Genomic DNA, 26,142 nt, shown 5'->3' on the forward strand with positions numbered 1-26,142 from the left:
GCAGTCATATACTGTTCAATGGTCTCATTTTCATCTTGAGCTCTAGTGTTGAAGGCATAGCATTCATACGTAACATTCACTCGGGGTTCAAAGCATACATTCGTAACTTTCAAAATATCTGCCTCCTGTTTTCTTTGTAATAATAATCATCATTGTCACAAGTAGGCTTACATTAACACTGCAATGAAGTTATTGTGAAACGCCCCTAGTCGCCACATTGCGGTGCCTGTTCGGGTAGACAGAGGGAGAATTCAGAATATTCAATCGACCGAACATCACATCTTTTGGGACATGTGGGAGGAAGCCGGAGCACCCGGAGGAAACCCACGCAGTCACAGAGAGAACGGGCAGACTCCACACAGCCAGTGACCCAAGCCAGGAATTGAACCTGGGATCCAGGAGCTGTGAAGCAACAGTGCTACCCACTGTGCTACATGTGCTTGTAGGTTGGTTAGATTTAGAGTTGTATACAATTTATAGCAGTCCTTCCCCAGCAGTGTTAGAAGGAGGGCTTTCAGCTCTGGCTTGTTAATTAACTCAGTTCCAAACTCAAAGTTTTGCCATTGCAAGTGGAAAAACTGCCAGTTCTGCCATGTATCACCTTACAATTCATCAGGAAGGAGGATTGGAAAGTTTAGTGCCACATCAGTCATCAAGTATCTTCCTCGCAGCCTTATGTATGAGTTCACTTTCCCTTGGGTTTTTTTCAGCAGCTTTTAGAACGTTTGGACATTTTTGTGTACCTTTTTGAGCTGTGTCTTCTCTGCAGCATTGTCAGGATTTTAAAACTCTGTTTGATCACTACTTCCTGACACCATGTTTCATGTTTAAAGACTGAAGTGCTTCATCTATGTCCTCTCAGAGACAGGTCTTTCTTGAACTCACTTAAGATGGCAACCTGCAGAGGTCATGTGACTATGGAAAGCCAGATAGGATATGTAGAACTGATTGACAAACCCAAACATCTACCAAGGCTCTGAGATCCACCATGTTCCTTGCAGCCACCCTCTCCCCCCCCCCCCCCCCCCCTTCATTCTTTTCCATTGACATTTAATTATTTTAGGTTGTGAATTTCCATACCTTAACCATTCACTGTATGAGAATGTCTTCTTTTCCTCAAATTGCATCTTCAATGCCCCAGATTGTCCCAAAAGCAGGGTATATAAATATGAAAAAAAGCATTGAAACAACTGACAGGAGATGCGAATTTGTTCGTTGGGAATCACAACTACATTGAGTGGAATGTTGCCCGTTGAATTACGGACAAATATGCATCCGGTGATTTTTTTTCTTTCATTTCTAGATCAGGTGTGGCCCAACACAGATTAATGGCAAGTGTGGTTCTGCTCGCCAAAAATACTCCGTTTACATGGCACAGGAACACACTTCAGTGCCAATTCTTCCACTAGCTCATACAAATTGAAGAGGTTACTTCAGAAGTTGTAAAAGATGGGTGTAGTGCTGAAGCTTTCCTGTTTTTCAATATTAAACAAATCCTTATGTGGCAGTCTCAAGAGCAGCTGCCACTTGACAAGTCTCTCAAAATACAGGAAGTAATTTACTCCTTCATAACTTGGGCAGTAATCAGGTAGAACAAATTTCCTGTCTATTGTAGAACCTCCCCAATTTTCATGCCAGGCACTTCTGACAGCTTTCCTCAACAAGCATCATCATTATCACACAGTGCTCATCTGCAAAAGACACATTCCACGAAAGGGGGAAAATCAGTTTCTTTCTTTTGTCTCCCCTTGGCCACCCTGCCCACAGGGAGAACATTGGATAGAACCTACATTTAGCTGGTGCCCAAACAGAAAGAAAAACAAAACAATATCATGCCAAACTGGTGCAGCTAGTTGCAAAATAAAATTCATCAGGAGGGGAAGATGAGACCATTATCATCTCCACAGGTCAGATTTTCAGCTTAAAATAATCAGATACATCCCAAAAATGTAAAATTTGTTTTTCTTCATGATACAAAGAAGAAAATGATACGAGAAATGATTATGATTAGATCCTTTGGGTGTACTTTGCATCTTCATCTGGAATGTAAGTGCCTTTGAATGAGATCTGTCACATCTTCAATGCCCCAATGACAGATTCTCCCAAAAGCAGAGCGTATAAATATTTTTTAAAAACACACGCTGAATCAGCTCACATGAGAAAGAGTCTGTTAGCTGGGAATCACAACAACATTGAGAGAATTTTTAATCTGGATAGAAGTTCCAATCTTTCGGAATTTAAATGAATTAGACGGCTTCTAGGCGGAAATTGATTTCCTTTTGCTACTTATCGTCTTGCATGACACAAGGCTTTGCTTTAATCAAGAAAAAATACCACCAACATAATAATAATGCAAACATGAATGAGATCTCTCAATAATTAATGTTAACGTTGCTTCATGATATAAACTGCAATAATGATACAAAGAGTTTCTTTGTGTTGTTCACGTTCCAAATAAATAAAAACATCCTCAGATGTCATTTAATTTCTGCCCATGATTTTACAGAATCTAGTAATTTCCTTATGAGCAGACGGAGTGCAGTGTTGGTTGCAAATTAGTAAGAATCGAAAACTGCGCAGACAAGAGAGCTCTGTGACATGTATTACAAAGAACAGCTCTATGGGATTCAGCAGTCCATTGCACAAGAGGCACTCCATTGACTCAACATTTCATTACATAGGAGAACTCCGTGGGTACAACAGTGCATTCCACAAGAGGCACACAATTTCAGGAGTGCAATACATCGGAGACATCCAGAGTGGCAGGTTGCGAATTAAACAGGACATTCTAGGCTCAAGCACTAGTGAATACTAACAAGAATAGCACTGGGAATGCTTGATGCTGACACTTGGTACAAGAAGTACAAAAAAAATGTTCTAAGACGGACAGCAGATAATTCTTTTCAGCACATGCTTAAGAATGCATTCTTGTAAAAACTAATGAGGTAACCTTGGCCTTGAAAGTAAATCATAGGATGCAAGTATATGGACACTTAACACATCATTATGAATTATCTTTGCCTGCTATTTTAACAGAAGCATGAACCTGCATAAAGTGACTGCACTGACATACTGGCTTAAAATAAATGGGTTAGCACATCTATTAACATACCAGACAATACCATTTAAAAGGGCCTTTTAGGGAGGAAGGGGTCAAGATGTATTAAATAACAAACATGATCAGTAAAAAAAGTAAACAACTATGTAAGTAAATGGATAGATCAATGTATGACATTTATTGGATGGGAAATGGAATATAAAAGTAGGGATGTTTTGCTACAGTTGTACAGGATTTTGGTGAGCCCACATTTGGAGTATTGTGTAGAATTTTGAGCCTCCTTATTTAAGAAAGGATATAATTCCATTGGAAGAAGTTCAGGGAAGGTTCAATTGACTGTTTCCTGGAATGAGAGCCTTATTTTATGGGAGATTGGTGGACAGGTTGGACTTGCATCCATTGGAGTTTAAAAGAATGAGAGGTGATCTTATTGAAACAATGTAAGATCCTGAGGGGGCTTGACAGGGTGGCTTCTGAGAAGGTGTTTTCCCTCATGGGCGGGACTAGAACAAGGGAACACATTAAAAATAAGGGGTCTTCCAGTGAAGACAGAGATGAGGAGAAGCGTTTTATTCCCCCAGAGGGTCCCGCCCACACCCCAACCCCTCGCAGTGGTGCAAAGAGCTCAGCTCATGTGTGAAATAACAGGCTCAATTGTTTATGCCGCTTCCCTTTTCCACCAAACCCAATCTCTGCCTCCCCCCCCTCCTCCCACAAACCTTCTGCAAAATCAACACAGAAAAATGAGAACACCAAGAAAAAAATCATGAGATGCTCGGACCCTCCATGAGATCAATATTACCTGCATCATTTTTAATTTCATCACCTGGGCAGAATTGTGATAGAGCAGATCACTTTTTCGTTATAAACCTAATCCTGTCTTTCACTGCTTGCCCCTAATTAAATTTAATACATTGAACCAATGCAAGTCATGATACTAGAGGCCATAAAAATATAATTTTTGAAAACTACAAGTAATCCAGTCGAAGTATTTTGTATCTGTTAGTTATAAACTAGAAATAAGAGTGGAATTTTCCATTTTGCAACCAAGTCCAGTGGTGGAGGTAGGGAGCGGGCGTGTTTCTCACTGTGGGAATTTGCACGGTATCTAGCCTCATTAAAACGCAGTCAGGTTTCACAATGTTTTGCATGGTGCAGGTGGGCTGGATGGCACGTGCCCCGTCATCATCTCCAGGTGCTATATTTAGATGGTGCCCAGACATCAACGTACCCCTGTTGAAGGAGGACATAGCCCACTGATCACAGGCGAAGCCATCATGTCCCCCCAGTATGAGGCGAAGACTCTCAGGGTGGTCAGTGCCCACAGTCCCACCAGCCGACTAAGCTGAAATGTCTCAAAAGCATAAATGACCTCATCCAATCCGTCAGGGTCAGTCAACCCTAAACTGCTCACTCTTACCTCACTGAATGGTAGAGGGAACAGAGGCCTATGAGGCAAGCACATACCCCATTCATACAAGGTGATGCCTCATAGCTCCACTGCAATCCATGTAGTCTGCAGATGGAGAGGCCAGTGAGGGTCCCTAAGCACAGAGATGCTGTCTGGGGCAGAGGGGGATGGCGAGGTGTGCAGCTGGTGGGGAAGGAGGTTAGGCATTGAAGGCACCATCAAGCACCATTAATAGCTTGCCTCTGTGAGCCTTAACCTTCTATCTGCATGGACTCACTGTTCTGGAGACTGCTGCCCTAGCATTCTTGTGTATCAATCAGGTGGCACTCAGTTTGTAAGCTTGGATACATCAAAAAGACACTTCCTCAGAAACCCAATTTCTCTCAACCCCTTCTTCTCTCTTTGCACAGGAAAAGCTGAGGCACAACAGGGGAGAGATTGAGAGAAGACAGGAGGGGCTGGCATGACCTCAAGAACCTCACCGACTTCGGGGAATCGGCAATCCAGCTGCCTGAACTTGCAGTGATGGGGGGATTGGTGGGACTTCCATCCAAGAAGGATCCATGAGTGGTGGAGTCACATTGAAGCCAGACGTTCCCCCTTGTTGGAGGCAACACAAACAGTCACTCACTCTATCCTCGCTCACTTACAGGAAGCGGGCAAGGCAAGAGGATGAAGCCTTGTCCAGCAGGTCCTTTAGCCCACCCAGGACCGACGACATTGACGGGGAAGGAGAAAGTGCACCTGCAGAGGATCACAGAAGTCACATGCACCATCCACCAGCGCATAGAAACACACCTTGGTGGGTACAAGATGTGGTTCAGGCCGGGTCTCACATTCTGGTGGACACCTCATGGACACAGGTCCGCAGCAGGGGGAGGCAGGGTCAGCCAAGCTCATCAGCACTTGGAACACTGCTGGGGAAGAGGCATCTGTGGCGTTCAAATCAGATGACGAGCCTCTGGAATAGGGTCCTGTATGAGATGCTGGGGAAGATGCAAGAGGCGTGGGAACACCAGGCAGGGTTTGTGGAGGCCCTCAACAGAGTGGCATGTGAGGTAGTGTTGCCATGTAAGAGTCCCTTTAAGAAATGTGTGTTTCTCAAATGGCAGCAGGGATGTCAGAGTGTTGGTGGAGCAGGGATGTCAGAGTGTGGGTGGAGCAGGGATGTCAGAGTGTGGGTGGAGCTGGGCTGTCTTTCTGTCTTTCACTTTGAGCTGAAAAGCTGCTTTGTGGCTCTGTTTAGTTTTGTTTTAGATTTGGAGAAGCTGAAGTCACAGCGAGATGTGTATGAATCTCTGCAAGCTAAAGAATGTTCATTTGGTGATTTCAAAGTGGTAACTGCTCTCAGTAGAGAATTTAAACCTTCTGTTCTTCTGTAAAAAGGGTTTTTGTCTTATAGAGTACTGTATTCTTTGGGGGGGGGGGGTTGTATTTGAATTGATGGTTGCGAAGATGTTCACTGTATGCTTATAAAAATGTTAATTGAGTTCATAGGATAAATATTGTTTTTGTTTAAATATACTCTTAGTTCTCTGTTGCATCACACCTGTAAAACATAGAATATACAGTGCAGAAGGAGGCCATTCGGCCCATCGAGTCTGCACCGACCCACTTAAGCCCTCACTTCCACCCTATCCCCATAACCCAATAACCCCTCGCAACCTTTTTGGACACTAAGGGCAATTTAGTACGGCCAATCCACCTGACCTGCATGTCTTTGGACTGTGGGAGGAAACCGGAGCACCCGGAGAAAACCCACGCAGACACAGGGAGAACATGCAGACTCCGCACAGACAGTGACCCAGTGGGGAATCACCTGGGACACTAGCGCCATGAAGCCACAGTGCTAGCCACTTGTGCTACCGTGCTGCCCATCTGTAAAGTGGGCCCTTGTGTTCCCCATAATCAAACTCTATTCAAAGTTGTGGGTCAGGTGAACACTTTAGGGTTCGCTAAACTCTGGACCATAACAGTGTAGTCTGTCCACTCTGATGAAATGGTGCCAGCTTGTGCATGCATTGAGGTCTCCACGTGGGCAGTGGTGGACACCATTTGAGAATCCGATGCACTGGAAGGCCAAGATTCTGCCAGAGATTGATGCTGAGTGATCTGTCCGGTTTCCTACCTTTTTAGTGGTTGAATACAATTGAGTGGCTTGCTAAGCCATTTCAGTGGGTATTTTAAAGTCAACTACAAGGCTGTAAATCTGGAATCACATGTTGGCCAGACTAGTTAAGGACACCTGATTTCCTTCCCTAAAGATAATTAGTGAACCAGATGAGTTTTTACAAAAATCGACACTGCTTTAACGGTCATCATTAAACATTTAATTCCAGATGTTTTTTTTGAGTTTTATGATTCCACTCTCTGCTGTGGTGGGATTCGGACCCCGGTCCCTGGAGGATTACCCTGGAGTCCCTGGATTATTAGTCAAGCGACACTGCCATGGCACCATTGCCTCCTGAGGTAGCATGAAGCGGAGATTAGTGACAAATGTTTTTTTTTGGGGGGAGTTGTCAAGCTGTAACGAGTGGAGTGAAATAGATGTCAGTGCATGGCCTGAGCTATTTATAATCAATATCCATAATTATGGATTCAGGGTCACAATGGATGTCAGCTAAATTTGCCGATTACATCAAAATAGGTGGTAAAGTAAGTTGTCAGGAAGAGATTAAAAAGTCTGCCAATGGATATAGACAGGCTAATTGAGTGTTCAAAATCTTGGCAGATGGAGTATAATATGGGGAAATGAGCACTTGTCCACCTTGCAAGAAGAATAGAAAAGCAGTTGTGGTGATTGTCCCTTTAAGGGCAACACAGCAGAGTAAAGGTCACATGGCCTGTGTTACCAATCAGGACTCAAAGTATGGAATCACCCAATGGTGAGAGAGGCTCCTTGGCAGTGACATTTTGGGAGCAAGTTACAGCCATGTGGCTGTTGTCCAATTCTTATTAGTAAATACCTTTCGTGTTCACTAATGAAGTCTATGAAAATACAGCAGCGTATTATTAAGTAATAATAATAATGATAATAATTGTTTACTGTCACAAGTCGGCTTCAATGAAGTTACTGTGAAAAGCCCCTAGACGCCACATTCCGGCGCCTGTTCGGGGAGGCCGGTATGGGAATTGAACCCACGCTGCTGGCTTTGTTCTGCATGACAAGCCAGCTGTTTAGCCCACTGTGCAAAACTAGCTCCTAAATAGAGAAAAATTGCACAACCCGGTGGTACAGAGGGATCTAGGTGTCCTGGTACATGCATCACAAAAAGTTAGTGTGCAGGTACAGCAAGGGATTAGGAAGGAAAACTGAATGCTGCCGATTATTGCAAGGGGAATGGAGTACAAGAGCAGGGAAGTTTTACTGCAGCTGTACAGGGTCATAGTAAGACAACATCTGGAATTACAGTTTTGGTCTCCTTATCCGAAAAAGACCAAATTATTTTAGAAGTGGCTGGGAGAAAGTTCACTGAACTCATTGCCAGGGTGAGGCGCTTATCCTATTAAGAAAGGTTGAACAGATGGGGGCTATACCCACTGGAGTTTGGAAGGATCAGAGGTGATCTTATTGAAACATGTAAGATCCTGAAGGGAATCGACAGGATGGGAGGATGTTTCCTCTTGCAGGGGAGACTAAAACTAGGGGACACAGTTTAAGAATAAATGGGCATCCCTTTAAGACAGGGATGATCATTCTTCTTTTCCCTTGAGGGGCGTTTTTCTGTGCAATTCACTTTCCCAGAAAGCAGTGGAGGCTGAATCATTGAATTTATTCAAGACAGTGTTAGACAGGGCAGCACGGTGGTACAGTGGGTTAGCACTGCAGCTTCACGGCGCCAAGGTCCCAGGTTCGATCCCGGCTCTGGGTCACTGTCCGTGTGGAGTTTGCACATTCTCCCCGTGTTTGCGTGGGTTTCACCCCCACAACACAAAGATGTGCAGGGTAGGTGAATTGACCACGCTAAATTGCCCCTTAATTGGAAAAAATGAATTGAGTATTCTAAATTTATTTTTAAAAAGATAGTGTTAGACAGATTTTTGATAGACAAGGGTGTTGAGGGTTATTGGAGAAGGAGGGAGGGAGAGCACAAACAGGTCAGTCGTGAGCATATTAAATCACAGCACAGGCTCGGAGGGCTGAATGGCTTCATCCGATTCCGACGTCCTATGTTCCCATGTTCCTCATTTATTCCTGGAGTGAATCTAACATTGTTTTCCATGAGTTAGACAAGCCATTACAATGTTTAGGTTGTTACATATTTTGTGTGGCAGGATGTTGTGAAAGTATGAATGACACGATTGCCATGAGGGACAGGATGTCTGGCACCTGGGAGTAAAGGGCAAGAAACTGTGTTTCCCCTTAACCTAGCAGAATGAAGGCTTGAAGAATTGACATATAAACATATAAACTGAGAATGGTTGAGCCCCATGTCAATTCAGGCACAGAAAGAGAAATAAAGGAAGGGTGTTATGGGCCAGGGTTTAGAGAACCCCAAAGTGTATCATGGAGTTCACCTGACCCACAATTTTCAATAAATTGTGGTATGGGGAGCACACGGCCCACTCTATAGCTGTGGTACAGCAGAAATGGAAAAGTATTTTTTAAAGCAAAACAATGTTTATTCTATGAACTCAAGTTAACCTTTTTAAAACATACAGTGAACATCTTAGCAACCATCAATTCAAATATAACCCCCAAAGAATACAACACTAAGTAATCCTTAAGCTGTCCTTTTAACATCCATAAGACTTTAAAAAAAACTTTTCACAGAAGCACATCAGGTTAAAGTCACTACTAAGAGCAATTATTAGTTTTAAATCACCAAAGGACCGATTTACAGTCTTTAGATTACTCTCTCTTTAGAGAGAGAGACTAATACACCTTCTGGCTGTGACTGCAGCTATCCAGCTCTGAAAACGAAACTAAAGCACACGCTGCAGCAAACAGCCTAAAATGAAAGTAAAAAGCTGACAGGCAGCCCATCTCCACCCACACTCTGACATTACTGATGAACACTCATTTCTAAAAGGTACATTTCTTAAACACCCATTTCTTAAAGGTACTCTCACATGACAAGTGGAGGAAAGATCGGATTACACTAACCATTAATGCCAGATTGAGTATGAGATTGGTGTTCTTGCCTCTTCCTTGGAGAAGAAAAGTCACACACTGTTTCCTGCCAGTGAAGTGGAGGAGGGGAAGGAATGTATCAGCATGGCTTTTCAATCAGACAGTCAGGAAGTGTTCAAATTAAACACACAGGTTGCCTTCAATTGATTTCTTCCATGTCGGCAATATTCCCATGTTCAGAATTACTGCACTGGACTCATACTTTGCTATTGCATGACATGACACATTAATGTGCTTATCTGCAACTTAGATCAGAAGTTGCTTCTGCAGATTGTTGTGGAAGGAAGCAGACTCCACAAGAGGCCAGGCTAACAGGATACAACTCTCTTTATTCTCACACCAGATACACCAACCACTCCTCCCCACTCCCCACAGGGTCACCTTCCCTGACCTGCTTCCAGGTCGGGGTTTATATCCTGTGGAGAGTTCTTCCAACGGGAGGCAGCTCTGCCCCCTAATCACGTGGGTAGCTCATATTCGGAGATGTAGGAGGGGAATCAAATGCAGTACAAGTTCTATCCCCGTAGGGTGTTGTAACAAATATTTTGTTTTGAAATGCCTAGGGTTTTGAAAGTGTCAAAGGGTGCTCAGTAATCAAGTGGGCAGCACAGTAGCACAGTGGGTAGCACCTTTGCTTCACAGCTCCAGGGTCCCAGGTTCGATTCCTGGCTTGGGTAACTGTCTGTGTGGAGTCTGCACGTTCTCCCTGTGTCTGGGTGGGTTTCCTCTGGGTGCTCCGATTTCCTCCCACAAGTCCCAAAAGATTTCTGTTAGGTAATTTGGACATTCTGAATTCTCCTATGTACCCAAACAGGCGCCGGAATGTGGCGACTAGGGGCTTTTCACAGTAACTTCATTGCAGTGTTAATGTAAGCCTACTTGTGACAATAAAGATTATTATTATAAGTGGTTATTATGATAAAGGTACATCATGGACTTCAGAGATTTATAAGAAAAATGTCTTCTGAAGGATGTTGTTGTCTGAATTTTACCAAAAAACAATACAAAAAGTAAAACCACTGTCTATACTGGGGATATCAGATGCCTGAGGTAATTCCTTTATAAATATTCAGTACGGTGTCATAAACATTTCAAAATTCACTCTCTACTAAAATGGATGATATGTTACTATGGTCACAAGATAAAAACAAATTCTTAGTTACATAAATATTGCACTACGGTTAAATGCATTTTTGTTTCACGTCAGACAAATATAGTTGTGATCTGGGTATAATAGGTTTAGGCTGTCAAACTTCCACAAGCAGATATTGCCCTGCTCTTTAATTTATAGATCGATAACTCGATTTTATATAATACCTACTCTCATTGTCTGTTGTTTCACAGGTGCCATTTTCTTATATGTATTACCTTTGTTTAGTGTCATTAAATGTCATAGGGTACAGAGGATGAAGAGTTTTCGCTGAAAGTGGATCATAATTGGCAGCCCTGAATAATACAAGGAGGAGGATATTTTCAATACCATTTCCCTTCCCCTCTTAGTTTCCATAACCACATCAAATAATACCAAGATTATACACAGCTTCTCTGTATTCAACGTGCTCTCTCAGGGCAACAGACTCAACAGTATTAATTAGTTCATTAATCCTTGAAGCTCAGTTCTATGCCACTGAGCACTAAAATATTAATTCCACATTAAAGAATGTAATAAGTTTTGAAATTATTAAATGTGTTGCTGAGCAAGATCAACTGGCAAAGAATAATAGATAAATAATTGCAAATGCGTAGATAAAACAACCAGTAAAGCTACACTGGCAAACTTCACTGAGGTGCAGTTTATAAGTTATTAGGTTAGTAAATTGATTGAATTAATCCTGTTAAACAACATAACATTTCACCCATTTGGCTAAATTGCCATCTAATTGATGGCTTTTTGAGCTTCCTTTTTACCCCGAGCTGGGTACTCGAAAAACTCCAGCTACGATCTATCGGCAGATTAATATTGTAGCTTTAATAGAGGACTCGTGAGGATAGTAACTTGGGAAGATAGGGACAGGAGTGGGCAGTTCAGCCCATTCAGTGAGATCATGGCTGATCTGTGACCAAACTCCATGGACGGGATTGTCCAATGCCCGATGCTGATATCTTAATCGGCAATCAGGCGGGGAATTCCTTCCGACGCCCAAATCGGGGGTGGCGCCAGTTTGACACCGGTTTTCTATTCTCCGCCCCCTCCGAAATGGCAACATTGGGCTGTGCGCCGCAGGCCGTTGAAACAACGTTGCCGCATCATCGGAAGGTCCTCCCCCAATGCTTCCCCCCGATAGGCCGAGTTCCCGACCGAGTGGTTTACGTGCGGTTGACCCAGCGAGGCGGCCGTGGACTGTATCCAGGGCCGCCACATTTGGCCGGGAGTTATGCTGCTGGCCGGAGGGGCTTCTGCGAGTGCTGGCCGGACTGGTGAGAGGTGGCCAGGGCTTGGGCAGAGGGGTAGTCTTTGGCAGGTCAGGTCCGCGCAGGGCCGGCGCCATGTTGTACAGCGTGACCGTTGCAGGTCGTTGCCGTGGCCACGGACCCGGACATTTTCCGGCCGTTTTTGCCGCAGGAGCCAGGAGTTTTATCCTGCGCGACTGCTAGCCCCTCACCAGTCCCAAAATTGGTGAGGGTTCACCACCAAAATGCCACACTTCCCACGCCGGCATCGGCAATTAGCAGCAAAACCGGAGAATCCAGCCCCATATACCTGAATGTGGCACAGATCCCTTACTATCTTTGCTCAACAAAAATAATATTTTATTGTTGAAAATAATACACACAGAGTAAAATAAAGAATCATAGTTCTATTTACTACCCGATAGATCCTTACTGGGTTACTGTTCTGCTTGGTGCCTTACTGACCTACAATAGATCCCCCGCTCCTAGCTTGTACTCCGCAAGGATCTTGTGGGAAGAGAATTAATCCCAAACCATAGGCCCCATGCAGGCTATTACAGTAGCGATGTATTTTCTTTATTAATGCAAGTTTTGCGTTTTTTATTTAACTGGTAACCAAATCAATTTTTATCGTCAATGTCATGATGACATTATTGCAATGGTTTTCTGTCTTTCTCCACATAAAAAAAATATGCCTTGGAAATTTTCAGCAGCATTTACAACTCCCCTCAAAATAAATAAAATGTTATTATGCAGCCATTAAGCAAGCTTTTATACCATGAAACTAATGTCCCTAAACTCCAGGACAATGAAGGATGCGTCACCACAAGGGTGCATGTTGAATCAACACCTGGGAGTTTGCCAGTCACCAGTCCACTCTACAGAATTAAGAGTTATGTATTGACATGCCCAGTATATTATGAACATTGCACAGAATTTTCAAATTTTCTTAACTCAGGTGGGAATAGTGGTGCGCTGACCGTCATTCCGCAGCCGGTTTCTCCCGCCAAACTTTGTTCAAAAACTTAGTTATAAAAAAGGCTGGATTGGATCCCAAGACATCATGCTGGGGGGGGGGGGGGGCGTGCTCTGAATGAACCCTCCTCGCCAGCAACCTCAGCATTCAAGAGATTGGGAAAAAGGCTGCCCAGATCTAACAAGGATAAAAATAACAATCCTCTCCAAGGACACGAGGAGTGCCCCCCTTCCCCGACCACACACACGGGGAACGCTGTCTCATGGACACAGGGAACCCCCTCCCACGGACATTTGGAACACTCCCACCCCACAGTCAAGGAGGCAGGAAGACCCCCACCACAGACGATGGGCAGGGAGGAGAGTTACATGGTGGGGAGGAGGGAGACAGGAGTTCAATGAGGAGCGCGTTTCTCTTTTTAAAAAAAAAAAATCGGGGCTCCCTCTCTTTCACAAGCCAAAGTTGCTGGCGGGGCGGGCTCATTCAGAGCTCGCCCCGCCAGCCTGACAGTGTGGGACCCGCTTCTTCAATCAATTCCAGCCTTGGGTGACTGTGTGGGTTTCCTCCGGGTGCACCGGTTTCCCCCCCACAGTCCAAGGATGAATGAAATGAAAATCGCTTATTGTCACAGGTAGGCTTCAAATGAAGTTACTGTGAAAAGCCCCGAGATGTGCAGGTTAAGTGAATTGGCCATGCTAAATTGCCCCTTAGTGTCGAAAGATGTGCAAGGTTAAGGGGTAATTGGGATAGGGCGGGGGAGTGGGCTTTGGTGGATTCTCTTTCAGAGGGTTGGTGTAGACTTGTCTATACTGTAGAGATTCTATGATTCCCTTTTGTTTTGACAAAGTGTTTAAAAATATAACAGGAAAAGCCGGCAGCGTAGCTGGCATGCTACCTCCGCTTTTCCTGCCGAAGATGACACTTTGCCAAAAAGTAGGACAATTCTGCCCGTAGTTTTAGGCTGTGACTGTATTATTCATGTTTTCCAGTGTCAGGGAAACTCTTATGTTTATTTATATTTCATGGTTTAGGCAGTATAGAAAATAGTTCCCTGGCATGTCACAATATTTTCACAACCAATGACCTTCCGCAATGTTTTTATATTAAATGGCATGTATTGAGGTATCTAATTTTAACATGATTGTGCCAATCTGCTGACTGTCTTGTTTCTGGTAAAGCAATCGGATGGTTTACTGGAGGCAGTTTGGAACACACTGACTATCTCACAGCATTTTACAACATTAACAATTAGCTGTTACTTCACAGTTTTTAAAAGTAAATTGCATTATTTATCACTAAACTATTCCTTGTCACATTTGAAGACCACGTTGGCCAGGCTTTGCAGTTGCAACGATGGCAAGATCAACAGCGTTTGCCGTCGGTCCCCTCTGAAGCCAACAGCAACTTCTGGGTTCCTCGCATGCAGTTATAGGGAGAAATCCTCTGATGATTTTCCCCAATCCAGTGATGTCCCTAGAGGCAGCAACCTTTAGAAAGTACTGGACTGATGAGAATTTTTCCTTTTATACTGCATTATTGTTGCTGAAAAAAAACAGAAAACTGTATGCCTTGTTAATGAGGCATTTTTAATGGCATATCTATTGCTGCAAAACCTCTCTCACCTTGGAAAAGCAATTCGGTATTGGTGTAATGTCAAAAATTTCCATTACGATAAAAACTCTATCGTGAGACATTCCACAGTTTTTAGTTCATAAAAAATTAGTTACTTTCCTTTTAAAGCTTGTTTTTGATTTTTCAGTTTCTAATGTCTATGTCCCAATCTTTATTTCTCTCTGTAAAAAATTGTAAAAAGTGAGGCATAAGTGACACATTTTACTTCCTGCTTTAGTGTCTGTGAGAGAACTGAATTATGATTGGCTACTTGTCCTGCTCAATGATGTAATCATTGCTGGATGCCTAGAGATGCCCTTGGATTGACGTCAGGGGCGGGATTCTCCCCTACCCGGTGGGGCGGGAGGTCCCGGCGGAATGGAGTGGCGTGAACCATTCCGGCGTCAGGCCCCCCAAAGGTGTGGATTTCTCCGCACCTTTCGGGGCCAAGGCCTCACCTTTAGGGGCTAGGCCCGCGCCAGAGTGGTTGCCGTCCCTCCGGCTGGCGTGGAAGGCCTTTGACGCCATGCCAGCCAGGGCCGAAGGGACTACGCCGGCCGGCGGAAGTCCACGCATGCGCAGGAGTGTCAGCGGTTGCTGACATCATCCCCGCGCATGTGCATGGGGGAGTCACCTCCGCGTCGGCCATCGCGGAGACCTACACGGCTGATGCGGAGGGGAAAGAGTGCCCCCACGGCACAGGCCCACCCGCGGATTGGTGGGCCCCGATTGCGGGCCTGGCCACCGTGGGGGCACCCCCCAGGGCCAGATCGCCCCACGCCCCCCCCAGGATCCAGGAGCCCGGTCGCACTGCCAGGTCCTGCCGGTAAGGGATGTGGTTTAATTCACGCCGGCGGGACCGGCATTCCAGCAGCGGGACTTCAGCCCATCGGAGAATTTAGCGGCCGGCGGGAGCGGGATTCACGCCACCCCCCAGCGATTCTCTGACCCGGCGGGGGGTCGGAGAATCCCACCCCAGATTCAACAATGTTGGGAAAGGAACAATATAGAAATGACTTGATCTTTGTGGTCAGCTTTTTATTTTGAGGTCAGTGGCTTCAATTCGACACGGACTGCAAAATTGCAGCCCCTCGATTTCCCAAAGAATCACGCTCAGAAACAAGTAAGCAATCAAAGCACTGGGTGTCACTGACAAACATTCCATTCCATTATTAAGATTCACCATAATATTGCAAAAACATTGGGAGTCAGTTCGCTCAGTTGGCTGGTGCGTGATGCAGAGCGTTGCTGGCAGCATAGGTTCAATTCCCGTTCTGGCTGAGGCTATTCATGGAGGGCCCTGCTTTCTCAAACTTGCCCTTAGCTTGCGGTGTGGGGACCCTCGGGCTAAATCACCACCTGTCAGCTCTCCCTCAAAAAGGGGAAATGCAACCTATGGTCCTCTGGGATTATGACAACATTGATTTCACAAAAGCATTCTTGAAACAAACCAATTGTTTTTTATGAGACATCAAATATTCACCAGTACTTCCCTAAGTTGCTTGTGACTAATTTTGCCGAATTCTTGTTTTGAAAGAATATAAAAGTTAAAGATCCTAATAAATTGAGAAGTGAGCTGCATTGCAAGGAACACAGTTCCGATAGTTTATTTCTTTCACTGGAACACCCAAGATGTGCAGCACATTGCTTCTTTAAAATTCAATGAGATTCATACCTCTCCTTTTTCATACCTTTACTCTTTTCAATAGCTGCTTCCTTCAAGCGTGGGCAGAAACTTCAGGTTTTCAATGGCAAATAATATCACAACTACCCTTCAAACAAGTGCAGCACTGAACATCTCTTCTGCCTGTGGGAAGACCTGAGTGTGAGGAATAAGACAAGTTATTATGTCAGCACCATGCTTTTCAATCAAAATTACTAAAGAATAGCAGAAACTATTTCTCTTTGAGCTTTAAGAAATCAAAAATTACATGTTTGTTGTGCAGGCAGAACTGCAGCCACCACCTGACAATGAATCATAGGATGCCTAGAGTGAAGAAGGAAGCCATTCGGACCCATCGAGGCTGCACTGACCCTCCAAGAGGGCACTCTACCCAGGCCCACTCCCCCGCCCCATCCCCGCAAACTAACTTGCCCATCTTTGGACACTAAGGGGCAATTTATCATGGCCAATCCACCTAACATGCAGATCTTTGGACTGTGAGTGGCTGGAGGAAACCTATGCCGATAGGGGGAGAACGCACAAACTCCGCACAGTCAACCACGGCCGAAATCGATTCCGGGTCCTTGGCGCAATGAGGCAGTCCTGCAAACCACTGTGCTGCTGTGCCACCCATGAAGTTCGGAGACGTGTGAGTAACGGAAAACCAATGAATATTCTTTCAGTTTTTTATTCCAATGGAAATGCTTTCTTCAGATGTGTCAATTTAAATTTATTAAACCACTTTTCACAAGTTGGATTTTAAACTAAATTTGTGAACTGAATTGGGTCAAACTAGTATAAATTAGCGAACAAATATAATTCAAATAATGGCAACAATGATATTGTAACTACCTTGTACATAGGTAGAGTTTTAGTCAGGCTATAAGTTATTCCCAGGAGATATTGTGGTGTAGTGGGCAGCATTCCTGCCTCTGATCAGAAGCTCCGGGTTTGTGTTCAACCCCAGGACTTGATGGCCAAGAACGTGGTCAAACAGGTTGTGCGTGTCAACCTACAAATCCTTCCAAACATGCCAATGGCTGGTCGTAAGGACGGGAGAGATTCCCGATCAGCTGTGCTTGATGTGGAGTGGCAGCCCTCAAGCTGTAAGCGCCTGACCACAGATGAGTGATCTGTTCCGGGAATTACCAGCTATATGGAAACAGACAGGGCAGTATGGCAGTGCAGTGGTTAGCACTGCTGTCTCACGGCGCTGAGGTCCCAGGTTTGATCCCGGCTCTGGGTCACTGTCCGTGTGGAGGTTGCACATTCTCCCCGTGTTTGCATGGGTTTCGCCCCCACAACCCAAAGATGTGCAGGATAGGTGGATTGGCTACAATAACTTACCTCTTAATTGGAAAAAAATAATTGGGTACTCTAAAATGTATTAAAAAAAAGCTTTGGAAACAGACGAAAGTCTGCCTTAGTTCATCATGAGGTGCCGGAAGAGAATCAGAATAAATTATTCCAACTACAAATAATTTTGATGGTGTTTTGTTAATATTGAGATCACATCATCACAAATAATAGAGAAATATTCCATAAGAGCAGAAAAATAAATGGGACAAGGAATGGCCACTGAGCCTATCCCTTCAACATGGGTAATCTATTCTATTATATGTTCAAACTATTTAACAGACATTGGAAATGCTTTTAATAAAACTTGAGGCTTTACATATTTCAATTCTGTGATGCTCTGAGAACTCTGCTCTCCTACAAATCTAGCCTCCTGTTAATTCTTCATATACTTTGCTGCACCTTCAGCTGTCTTGTACCAAGCTCAGGAAATATTTTCCTATACATTTCCACACTTTCTTTAAGAAACTCTTTGGAACCAACCTGTGCGATTAAGTTTTTGGCCATTGCCCATTTGGGACATTATACTACTTTGGTGGTTCTGGAGGGCGGTTTAGCACACTTGGCGAGACAGCTGGTTTGTGATTCGGAACACGGCCAGCAGCATGGGCTCAATTCCCATACTGGCTGAGGTTATTCACGAAGGCCTGCCTTCTCAAACTTGCCTCTCACCCATGGTGATGCTCAGTTTGAATCACCACGTCAGCTTTATGGGACTTTGGCGACTTTACCTTTATGTATTGGTGCAACATGCCATTGTGGGAAACTACTTGCCTGCCTTTCTGCTATATTGTTCTATTATTCTAATATGATTTCAGAATTATATGTCCATGCGCATGTATACATAAGTATCCAGATTGCCACATCACTCACGGCTGCACTATACTCTTTGTATTGATCTAACGATGTATCAGCCCAAAGCACATAGGGTGATCTGAGAAAGGGTGATCTGAGAAATACATTCAATGAACCTCCAGGATTTGAATTAAAAAATGTGATCATTTAAAATTTGTGGGAACCACAAGACACAAGACAATTTCATGCTCCCAGCAGCACTTGTAAAGGAAGACAGAGACTAAATTCACTTGTAAAGGAAGAGACTAAGTTCACTTGTAAAGGAAGACAGAGACTAAGTTCACATGGCAAGTACACATAGAACATAGAGTGCAGAAGGAGGCAATTCGGCCCATCGAGTCTCCAACTCACTTTAAGCCCTTACCTCCACCCTACCCCCATAACCCAATAACCCCTCCTGACCTTTTTGGACACAAAAGACAATTCAGCATGTCCAATCTACCTAACTTGCTCGACTTTGGACTGTGGGAGGAAACCCACGCAGACACGGGGAGAACGTGCAGACTCCGCACAGACAGTGACCCAGTGGGGAATCGAACCTGGGACCCTGGCACTGTGAAGCCACCGTGCTAACCACTGTGCTACCGTGCACACATTTGTGCTTGTTTGATGACATCATTGCGCACTGTAAGAGTAAATTATACTATTGATAGCCAGAAATCAATGTTCATAATGGTACAAATATTTTATGTGGGAATGCCAGGAAGGATGAGTCAGCTGACTAAGGCACCATGGTTGAGCAGGCCATTCAAGGGGAGGGAGTAAATAGGCAAGTTGTAGTTGTAGGGGATTCTGTTATCAGGGGGATAGATAGTATCCTTTGTGAGCAGGATAAAGAGTCCCGCATGGTATGTTGCCTGCCCGGTGCTAGGGTGCGGGACATCTCTGACCGGCTTGAAAGGATACTGGAGAGGGAGGGGGAGGATCCAGTTGTTGTGGTCCATGTCAGTACCAACAACATAGGCAAGTCTAGGAAAGAGGACCTGTTTAGAGATTATAAAGAGCTAGGATTCAAATTAAAAAACAGGTCCTCAAGGGTCATAATCTCTGGATTACTGCCCGAGCCACGTGCAAATTGGCATAGGGAGGCAAGAATAAGGGAAGTTAACACGTGGCTGAAAGAGTGGTGTGGGAAAGAGGGGTTCCTTTTCATGGGACACTGGCATCAGATTTGGGACAGGGGGGACCTATACCGTTGGGATGGTCTCCACCTGAACCGAGCTGGGACCAGTGTTCTGGCGAAAAGAATAAATAGGGTGGTCAATAGGACTTTAAACTAAAGATTGGGGGGGAAGGGAAAGTCAGGGAACCAAGAGGTGAAGTAATCAGTGGGAAGCGTAGCTGCTTAGGAATACAAAAAAGCACGAAAAGACAAAACTCAGGAGAGGTTACGATAGTCCCCATCCCACAAAATATGACACAGTGTATGGAAAGGCTCAGTAAACCAAGGTCCACCACACTAAGAAAACAAAAAGGGACGGTCAATAGAGAATTAAAGGTGCTATATTTAAATGCGCGCAGTGTACGGAACAAGGTAGATGAGCTTGTGGCCCAGATTGTGACTGGCAGGTATGATGTGGTAGGCATCACAGAGACATGGTTGCAGGGAGTTCAGGACTGGCATTTAAACATCCAGGGATTCACAGCCTATCGAAAAGACAGGGAGGTGGGCAGAGGGGGCGGGGTTGCCTTGTTAATTAGGAATGAAATTAAATCAATAGCACTAAACGACATAGGGTCAGATGGTGTGGAGTCTGTGTGGGTAGAGTTGAGGAACCACAAAGGCAAAAAAACCATAATGGGAGTTATGTACAGGCCTCCTAACAGTGGTCAGGACCGGGGGCACAAAATGCACCACGCAATAGAAAGTGCATGTCAGAAAGGCAAGGTCACAGTGATCATGGGGGACTTCAATATGCAGGTGGACTGGGTAAATAATGCTGCCAGTGGACCCAAGGAAAGGGAATTCATTGAATGTTTACAGGAGGGCTTTTTGGAACAGCTTGTGATGGAGCCCACGAGGGAACAGGTCATTCTGGACTTAGTGTTATGTAATGAGCCAGACTTGATTAAAGATCTTAAAGTAAGGGAGCACTTAGGAGGGAGTGATCATAATATGGTAGAATTCAATCTCCAATTTGAAAGAAAGAAGGTAGAATCAGATGTAAAGGTGTTACAGTTAAATAAAGGTAACTACAGGGGCATGAGGGAGGAACTGACGAAAATCGACTGGGAGCAGAGCCTAGTGGGAAAGACAGTAGAACAGCAATGGCAGGAGTTTCTGGGAGTAATTGAGGACACAGTGCAGAGGTTCATCCCAAAGAAAAGAAAGGTTATCAGAGGGGGGATTAGGCAGCCATGGCTGACAAAGGAAGTTAGGGAATGCATCAAAGCAAAAGAGAAAGCCTATAATGTGGCAAAGAGTAGTGGGAAGTCAGAAGATTGGGAAGGCTACAAAAACAAACAGAGGATAACAAAGAGGGAAATAAGGAAAGAGAGGATCAAATATGAAGGTAGGCTAGCCAGTAACATTGGGAATGATAGTAAAAGTTTCTTTAAATACATTAAAAACAAACGGGAGGCAAAAGTTGACATTGGGCCGCTCCAAAATGACGCTGGTAATTTTGTGATGGGAGACAAGGAAATAGCTGAGGAACTAAATAAGTACTTTGCGTCAGTCTTCACAGTAGAAGACATGAGTAATATCCCACCAATTCCGGAGAGTCAGGGGGCAGAGTTGAATATGGTAGCCATCACAAAGGAGAAAGTGCTAGAGAAACTAAGAGGTCTAAAAATTGATAAATCTCCGGGCCCAGATGGACTACATCCTAGAGTTCTAAAGGAGATCGCTGAAGAAATAGTGGAGGCGTTAGTTATGATCTTTCAAAAGTCACTGGAGTCCGGGAAAGTCCCAGAGGATTGGAAAATCGCTGTTGTAACCCCCCTGTTCAAGAAGGGAACAAGGAAAAAGATGGAAAATTATAGGCCAATTAGCCTAACCTCGGTTGTTGGCAAGATTCTAGAATCCATTGTTAAGGATGAGATTTCTAAATTCTTGGAAGTGCAGGGTCAGATTAGGACAAGTCAGCATGGATTTAGTAAGGGGAGGTCGTGCCTGACAAACCTGTTAGAGTTCTTTGAAGAGATAACAAATAGGTTAGACCAAGGAGAGCCAATGGATGTTATCTATCTTGACTTCCAAAAGGCCTTTGATAAGGTGCCTCACGGGAGACTGCTGAGTAAAATAAGGGCCCATGGTATTCGAGGCAAGGTACTAACATGGATTGACGATTGGCTGTCAGGCAGAAGGCAGAGAGTTGGGATAAAAGGTTATTTTTCGGAATGGCAACCGGTGACGAGTGGTGTCGCGCAGGGTTCAGTGTTGGGGCCACAGCTGTTCTCTTTATATATTAACGATCTAGATGACGGGACTGGGGGCATTCTGGCTAAGTTTGCCGATGGTACAAAGATAGGTGGAGGGGCAGGTAGTATGGAGGAGGTGGGGAGGCTGCAGAAAGATTTAGACAGTTTAGGAGAGTGGTCCAAGAAATGGCTGATGAAATTCAACGTGGGCAAGTGCGAGGTCTTGCACTTTGGAAAAAAGAATAGAGGCATGGACTATTTTCTAAACGGTGACAAAATTCATAATGCTGAAGCGCAAAGGGACTTGGGAGTCCTAGTCCAGGATTCTCTAAAGGTAAACTTGCAGGTTGAGTCCGTAATTAAGAAAGCAAATGCAATGTTGTCATTCATCTCAAGAGGCTTGGAATATAAAAGCAGGGATGTACTTCTGAAGCTTTATAAAGCATTAGTTAGGCCCCATTTAGAATACTGTGAGCAATTTTGGGCCCCACACCTCAGGAAGGACATACTGGCACTGGAGCGGGTCCAGCGGAGATTCACACGGATGATCCCAGGAATGGTAGGCCTAACATACGATGAACGTCTGAGGATCCTGGGATTGTATTCATTGGAGTTTAGGAGGTTGAGGGGAGATCTAATAGAAACTTACAAGATAATGAATGGCTTAGATAGGGTGGATGTAGGGAAGTTGTTTCCATTAGCGGGGGAGACTAGGACCCGGGGGCACAGCCTTAGAATAAAAGGGAGTCACTTTAGAACAGAGATGAGGAGAAATTTCTTCAGCCAGAGAGTGGTGGGTTTGTGGAATTCATTGCCACATAGGGCGGTGGAGGCCGGGACATTGAGTGTCTTTAAGACAGAAGTTGATAAATTCTTGATTTCTCGAGGAATTAAGGGCTATGGAGAGAGAGCGGGTAAATGGAGTTGAAATCAACCATGATTGAATGGCGGAGTGGACTCGATGGGCCGAATGGCCTTACTTCCGCTCCTATGTCTTATGGTCTTATGGTCTTATGGCCTTGAAGAGTTGATTGAAGAATCCTTGCTGAGGCATACAGATACTAAATAAGGATTACGAAGTTAAGATATCTAACTCAAGGTAAAATCAGATCCAGAATGTGAAATAAAATGAGGAAAGACAGATGGGATGAAGCGACAGGTTTCTAAAGCTCTATTAAATATATACATTTTTCATAAGGGCTGCTGAATGAAAGAGTTGTGCTGAAGGTAATACATATTATTTATTTTTGTTTTACCCATCTCAAAACATGCCATATTGCCACAGCGATGTTGACTCAGAGTCAAGTTTTGGTTACAAGGTTATTTTGTTTCATTTATCTCTGTTCGTTTGCTGACCAGAAGCAAGCAGTCAAGTTTGAGAATGGACAGAGGCAGTCGCAGTTTTGGTCGAGGTGCAGGCTGCAGCTCGCTGAGTTGGGAGATCCAAAGAAAATAAATGATATTCAGTTAGGCCTGCAATTCAAAAAGAGTAAATATTAACTTCCTTGTTCGCCACGTGGAATGTGAGTAGGGCTCTATTTCAGTTGGATTTCATGAGGGAAACGTTTGAGTATTTGCCCCAGCTTGCAGCCAGTGGGAAAAGAAACAGTTATCGTCACAGAGCCCTGTGGCAAAAATAAGTCAGCAGATCTAGCTTGAAAAGCCGTGGGAAGGTGCTTTGAAAGTCAACTTACCTTAATGCTGAGTACGCAGGTCGAGAAATCAGGAAATTCAATGCCAGATGGACCTCAGAGCGTTTCCATAAGCGCAAACTGGGCAAAGCTGCACACACACATTTTTGCAATTTTTACATTTTTCGGGCCTAGCGTGCTTGTGCAGGGAAACATTGCGAAAACCTGGGAGTGGAGCGACATAGAAGGCAAGTGTAGAAGGCAGAGAGCAGGTAGAGGGCCCAGGGAGTAGCCTCACAGGGAGAGGGGCAGAGAGAGCTCCCAACAGAAGAGTGATTAATATGCAACCTACACATTTGGGCCTTTTAGGTATCACTTTCATACGCATAAACTTTAAATACACATATTCAGATAATGGGCATTAAAGTTGTTGGGATCCTTTTAGAATACTGTGACATGGTTAACGTTAAAGAGCATTAAATTCCTGATCTTCCCGAGCCATTGCAGTTCTTTAAAAATGATGCTAAAACATAAGCCTGATAAGTAGGCAGGCACATAGGACACAATCAACCTGAAAGATGTTTGTAAAAGAGAACTTTGAATTTTCTGTGACCTAATGTTAGTTCGGCATTTATTAGTCTTTATTCGGGTTTCAAGATAAAAATCTGTTACAATTAGGATTCTGAAGCTTTTCATTGTGATAAATGTGTACATTTGTGGGGAAAAGCTTGTATAAAAAGCAATCATTCAGATTTTTCATTTTATATGGTCTTGAGAATGTAAAGTTATGTCCACATTTATCATAAAATGTAGTTAGGCTGATATCACATGAATATTTCATGCTGAAAGATTTACCACAATTTATTGAGGTCTTCAAACCTCCGAGAGATTCAATACACCAAGTCATAATAGAAAGTTTATTGAGCAAAGCAGCTTTTCAAATTTTGTAAAGAAGAAAAGGAAGAATAATTGTGAGTGTGAGCCAAAGACAAAAAAGATAACACAGTCGGAAGAAACATTAGCCCTAATTTTAACGTATTACCAGATTACAACAGGAGGGCAGAAAGGAAACACAGGATTTTTTCACGCTCCACCTTCAATTATGCAATGGCTGACTTATCACATTTTCTGTTGGGAAGTTGATGGGATGAGATAGTAAACTGTGCTGCTCTGGGATTGCTGGAACTGGCTAGATACGCTGCCATGGTCAGTCTGTCCCTCTTGTGTCTAGAAGGAAGATAAAAAAAGGTTCACAAATTTACCTTCATAGGCTTCTTCCAGTCCAAATCAATCAAATCTGCTCGGTTGAACTCAGTGGGGGAGATTTACTGGCGGTTCTCACCACTGAGATCTTCCGGTCCCGCTGACGGTGAACCCCCACCCCGGGTTTCCCAGCAGTGGGGGGTGGGGGGGTGGATCCAATGGGAAATCCCTTTTGACAGTGGTGTGTCATGTGAGAGTACCTTTAAGAAATGGGTGTTTAAGGAATGTACCTTTAAGCAATGGGTGTTTATCAGTGATGTCAGATTGTGGGTGGAGCTGGGCTGTCTGTCAGCTTTTTACTTTCGTTTTAGGCTGTTTGCTGCAGGGTGTGTTTTAGTTTCGTTTTCAGTGTTGGAGCTGAAGCCAGACAAAGCAGCTGTACTGTTGTTCTCTCTGCCATGAAAAGACTATCTCTTGATCATTTGGTGAATTCAGAATTATAAATGTTCTGTGTGGTGAATGTAAACCTAATGTGTATCTGTTAAAAGGGGTTTCTTTTGTCTTCTGGATGTTGTTTGGGAAGTTATTAAGGATTACTTAGTGTTGTATTCTTTGGGGGTTGTATCTGAATTAATGGTTGCCAAGATGTTCACTGTATGTTTAAAAAGGTTAACTTGAGTTCATAGAATAAACATTGTTTTGCTTTAAAAAATAGTTTTCCATTTCTGCTGTACCACACCTGTAGAGTGGGCCCTGTGCTCCCCATACCACAATCTAGTAAAAGTTGTGGGTCAGGTGAACTCCATAATACACTTTGGGGTTCTCTAAACCCAGGCCCATAACAGGTGGGACCAGAAGGTCTGGCTAACGGCCAATTGTCTCCCGCCTCCGAGAAACACACGTGTGTGTGGGTAGGGAAGGGCGGGGATCCCCACCTGTAGCTGTCGAAAATCAACAAAAATTACACTGGCGACCGAATCTTCCTCGAGTGGCAATCACTCGCAGATTCCCATTCTTCTCCTATTTATGTATCTTGCACCAGAGGTCCACGTTTCTCCCCAGGACCTCAGAGCCCAGCCTCCTCAGAAATGCGGAGTGTACATGTTCTCGGATTTCTTCCTTCATAGGGATGGATTCTCCACTGCGTGATCGGGCGGAGAATGGAGCGTCGAGGGAAAAAGGCTTCAAACCGATTGCAATGTTCTGACCCCTGCTGGTGGCCTCGGCATGCTACCAGAATAACAGGTCACCCCCTCCACAGCATGCACGCATGTGGGTGACCAGACTTCTCCCATCGATCCTCCCAGCAGACCCATCAGAACCCCCAGCAGAGACCCCAATCAGAGACCCACATCAGAGAACCCCTCCCCCCACCAATCAGACTACCCAGCAGAGACCCTCATTCTCAGCAGAAAACAAAACACTTAGGTCCTTTTGATGTGGTGAGGCACTGTCAATCATAGCAAGAGTGTATATAAACATTGTGGTTA

General features: G+C 44.3%; 1 protein-coding gene across 9 annotated transcripts in view; it reads right to left on the minus strand.

The window, feature by feature from the left end:
- The window catches only part of LOC140384679 (leucine-rich repeat-containing protein 4C-like), a 1,407,047-nt gene that overhangs the window by 247,169 nt on the left and 1,133,736 nt on the right, over positions 1-26,142 (minus strand). For 6 of the 9 annotated variants that reach the window (XM_072466607.1, XM_072466608.1, XM_072466604.1 and 3 more), the window contains one exon: positions 16,273-16,400. The exons of 2 other annotated variants lie outside the window; for them this stretch is intronic. The gene's annotated coding sequence lies outside the window, so the exon portion shown is untranslated. Of the gene's footprint in view, positions 1-16,256; positions 16,401-26,142 lie in introns of all 9 variants that reach the window. One more of the 9 variants, XM_072466606.1, reaches the window with a different exon arrangement.

The sequence above is a fragment of the Scyliorhinus torazame genome, chromosome 10 (assembly GCF_047496885.1).
Source record: "Scyliorhinus torazame isolate Kashiwa2021f chromosome 10, sScyTor2.1, whole genome shotgun sequence".
Classification (NCBI taxonomy): domain Eukaryota; kingdom Metazoa; phylum Chordata; class Chondrichthyes; order Carcharhiniformes; family Scyliorhinidae; genus Scyliorhinus; species Scyliorhinus torazame.